This window comes from Pocillopora damicornis, chromosome 1 (assembly GCF_964200805.1).
Source record: "Pocillopora damicornis chromosome 1, jaPocDami1.2, whole genome shotgun sequence".
Taxonomy (NCBI): Eukaryota; Metazoa; Cnidaria; class Anthozoa; order Scleractinia; family Pocilloporidae; genus Pocillopora; species Pocillopora damicornis.
Window position 1 is genome coordinate 32,225,156 of NC_142670.1, and position 4,826 is coordinate 32,229,981.

Consider the following 4,826-nt stretch of genomic DNA (forward strand, 5'->3'; position numbering starts at 1 on the left):
ATAATACTAAATTACCCTGTTGCACTCTCCCACCGACGCAGCACCGCAGTTTTTGTAGAAACTTTATTTATTGCTCTTTCTCTCAGTTTACTGGCGATTTAATCCACGCTGGACTTTGTGAGAACGAGCTGGAGGCGATTGTTTTAATTTTTTTTTCGAATGGTTTCCCAACATCTGAAGACGTTTACTACGCTGGTAAACCGATAGAAAGTGCGGTCTGTTGCTTTAATAACATATATAAACTTCAATTTTCCACAGGTTTACCGGTGCAATCAACGATTGTTTTTTTGACCAATCAGGGTGCTCGTAGTATATTGACTATTTCATAAAACTTGATGATAATAATTTTCAACTTTTTCTCTCAAATATATCTTGAGCGTCAACGAAAACGTAGCGCCTTAGAAAATCACTTACATATCCACCCTGTGCACAGGGTTCAGAGCCAAACGAGCGATTTTATTTCCATGCTCCTGTCAGTCATTGTGATAAGGTTAATTGTAAAGGAGAACAACACATCAGTCACCAAAATTGTTCATTTAAAAGTCAGGGACATTACCTAAGAGGTTCTTGACATGAGAAATGGCTGCTTAAATCAAAACCAGCAATGAGTAATTAATTACCTAATTGTCATGCAACGCGGCTAAATGGTGCGGCGCTGTAGCCGGAAAGCATACAGGACTATTAAAAATATTGTAGCGAAGAAATTAAATTCACCTGTGCAGTTTTGTCCATTTCCAGTATACCCAGCATGACATTGACATACATGTGATCCAAGGGTGTTCATGCATGTAGCATTCACGTGACAAGAGTAATTTCCTTTGCACTCGTTGATATCTGTAAAATCGTAAACATAACTAAAGAAACGAACTGTAATTCAAAAAAAAATTGCCGAGCATAACGTAAGAAACCCTAGTCTTGTCGTGTTGTGGTTCTAGACGCAAATGCTTCACACAACCACTCACCAGATTTTTTTGTCGGCTCCCCCAAGTTCAAATCTGTTCCTATCTATCAAGTCTCCCTTTACCAGTGGAGATTTTTTACCTTACACTGAATGTTTACTTAACCACCTAAGTCCCTTTAATGACCAAGAAAGAAATTCTCCTTACCAAATCATTACAATATCAAACAGACAAGTGACGAGAATAAGGAAAAATATCAGCTCGGGGATTATCAGTTGATTCAATACCAAATTCTTAGAACTAACATCATAAGAATTGTATGGTAGACAGTAAGGAGAATTACTAATGAGATCTTAGGAGTAAAAGGGTCAATACAAGGTATGCTGATAAAACAAGTCTCGCAAATATGATAGTGCTTTTCTTTCTGATGGAAATGGTTTCAAAAGAAATGCATCAAGTACCTGTGCAGTCGCTTCCATTTCCAGTATATCCGGGTCGACAAGTACAGACATACGATCCTTTGGTGTTCATGCATGTAGCATTTACGTGACAAGAGTGATTTCCTTTACACTCGTTAATATCTGTAAAATGATAACATAAAAAAAAAAATAAAAAAATAAAAAAATAAAAAAAAATTAAAATATTCAATTGGGAAGAAGTTGCCGAGCATAAGCTTAGAAACTTTAGTCTTGTTTTCTTGGGTCCTAGACGCAAGCACTTCACTTTAGCGCTCACTAGATTTTTTTTTCACGGTTTCCCGCGAGTTTAAATCTGTTGTTCTGTCCTGTTAGCACATCCATCAAGTCTCCCTTTGCCAGTTGAGATTTTTTTACCACTGAATGTTTATTTAATACAATTGTGTCATTATCAAAATTGTCTTCAGGCCTACACTCATCTCTTTTAATACAAGGTATGCTGGCAAAACAAGTCTTGCAACGATGATAGTGCTTTTCTTTCTGATGGGAATGGTTACAGAAGACAATAATGATGCACAAAAGAACTAAAATGAAATAATAGTATTGTAAAGAATTATCTTTCCTCTTACTTTAATCGCCTATCAAAGCCTGTAGTTGTTTGTACCTCAACTGAATGCTACCAAATGCGCTTAAGACATTTTTGATCCTCACCTCCCACACAACGATACCAGCCCAGAGGTATTTGGTATTAACAATTATTTCCCATGACTGTGTAAGAACTCTCTGCCGATTGGCATCATCCAATTATTTATAACCGTAGCGCAAATTGGCTTGCAAAAGTCAAATGAGTTTGATTGATCATAACTGTTATTATAGGGGAATCTTTTAAGGTTAGAGTTTCTTAACAGTTTTTTAGTTCCACTTAGTGTGTCATGTCGGCATCATGTAAAAGTTCGTGTAAGGTTTTAAAAACATAATCAAAAGTTACAAACATTGAAGCGATCCTCGCAGTTTTGAACACTACTATACTGGCAGTAGCAGTGCACATATATGATTTTCATATGTTTACATTAATGTATTCACCAATTAGATAGTTTATTTGTAACTAGCAGCTCCCAGTTAGCCTGTTAGCTCAGTTGGTAGAGCGTTGCACCGGTATCGTAAAGGTCATGGGTTGAAATCCCGTACGGACCTGAATTTTTTTCAGGCCTTATTTTCACTACTAGTTCAGTGGTATTCATAACTGCGAGGATTGTCTCTATATTCGTTTCTTCAACCGCAGTGCACATGCATGATTTTCATATATTTATAGTCATGTATAATCAAAAGTTGTTTCGTTTTTGTACACAAGGGAGCGTAAAATTATGCCTCCTGGATGTGAATTTCGAAGGAAAGTCAGCTCTAAGCAAATTTACTGCTACGTTTAACGTGGGAAACAAAATATAGATTTCATCGCCTTCATGAAAAACCAAACTAGCCTTTACATTCCAAACCATTCCCAATATACGTAGGATTGCAAGAACAGTTGTATGAGCCCTGGGTATTAGTGCAAGATGCATTTGGATGGCATCCGTTCATTTTGACGGTATGAGCCTTGCTGCATTCGTCAACGTCTGAGAGAAAGCAATTAATTTTCCATGGGTTTATAGGTGCAATCAATGATGGGTTTTTGACCAATCACGGCGCTATCAGTATCTTGATTATTTTATAAAACTTGATGATAATAATTTCCAACTTTTTCCCCCAAATATTTCTTAAGCGTCAACAAAAACTCAGTGCCATGCAAAATCACTCACATATCCATCTTGTTTTCATGCTTTTGTCAATCATTGATGTAAAGTTCAATTAAAAGTAGAATATCAATTATATCAGTCACCAAATTTGTTCATTCAAAAGTCAGGAACATTACCTAAAAGGTCCTTAACATGAGAAAGGGCTGCTTAATTAAAACAAGTTATGACTGAATGATCAATTATTTTATTTTCTTGCGACGCGGCTGAATGGTGCGGCGCTGTTGTCGGAGGGGTCATGCAGGACTATTCCAAATATTATAGCAAAGAGATTAAATTCACCTGTGCAGTTTTGTCCATTTCCAGTATATCCAGGCTGACATTCACATACATGTGATCCAAGGGTGTTATTGCACTTAGCATTCACGTGACAGGAGTGATTTCCTTTACACTCATCAATATCTGGGAAACCGTAAATGCATTTTGCACTTTATTTTCGTCACCTAACGATTTGTAATTACTTTAATCATTTCAAATAATAAGTAAAAGCTTTCACTTTTTCGTCTTTAACGAACTAGACTTTTGAAACTTGCAACCTAGATATTATATTCTCTTCTCTAATGTTTTATTTAATTTCCTAACATGATGGCTCTGAAAAAAACCGGATGTAGATCATGGCAACTCCGTGCATAAACATGTATGGGTAATGCTGCTTAAAAAGACAAAACTTAACAATAGTAGGACAGTAGTTCCTGCTAAAATTGCGTTGTGTAATGCTAAGGCTTCTCTGATATAGCATGCAAACTATTATTGGTCTGTTATTCACTCACTCGATTGCAGATAGCTCAAATGTAATTCCAGTGTTTTTAGGCGAAAAAATAATTAAAAGGTTGTACCTCGGCATGTCTGTAACTATTTTACCTGAGCACGAGTGTCCATCCCCAGTAAATCCGTCTTTGCAGGTGCAATTATAAAACCCAACAGTATTGGAGCAGTTTGCATTTTCGTCACAAACTTTATTGCTGCCTTTACATTCATCGATGTCTATTTGAAAATTAATCGAAGGAATCATTGAGACAAGGTGAAAACATTTCACAAAAGGCCAGGGCAAAGGTAGACCAAACGCTGTGTAAATTCTATTCTTGGTATACTAACTTACCTTCCAAAATCATGTCGCAGTAAATCAAATTTGAGCTCTCGACATTAGTTGGATCCAACCAATACTTTTTACTAATGCTGTCTTTACCTTCACTTAATTTTATCTCTTGGCACGATAACGCTGGTAATTTAGGAATAGATCCTAAGGGGGCTAATATATAGACATGACTTCATTAATGGTTTAAGGGTAATAGAAGTTGCAAAACAGATTACATCTGAAAATATGTTTGTCCAGGCAAGATAAACATGGAATAACAATAACTAAGAGCTGAGAAGTTTAGCTGATATCAGTGTATGTATGGAAGGCGAATTTTTCTATAAGACACTGGCCCTATTTAATAGCAATGCAATCGGACACCAGCTCTCGGAAAGTAGCGAGGTGTTACTAGGAACTCACTGAGAAAGATTTCTATGTAAAATAAAAAAAAAAAAAATAAAACCGGATACATACTTCTACCACTAATGCGTCCCATGTAAAAGCGTAAATCATCTGGCTGAAAATTAATTTAATTTCTGAATTTTCTCAAACAATTTGTTCGTAGTGAAAGAGCGAGCGAAGTTTTAATTTCAGTTCGACAATAAATATACGCTCTCGGTGAGTCTTTCAAAGTCCGTTCAATTTG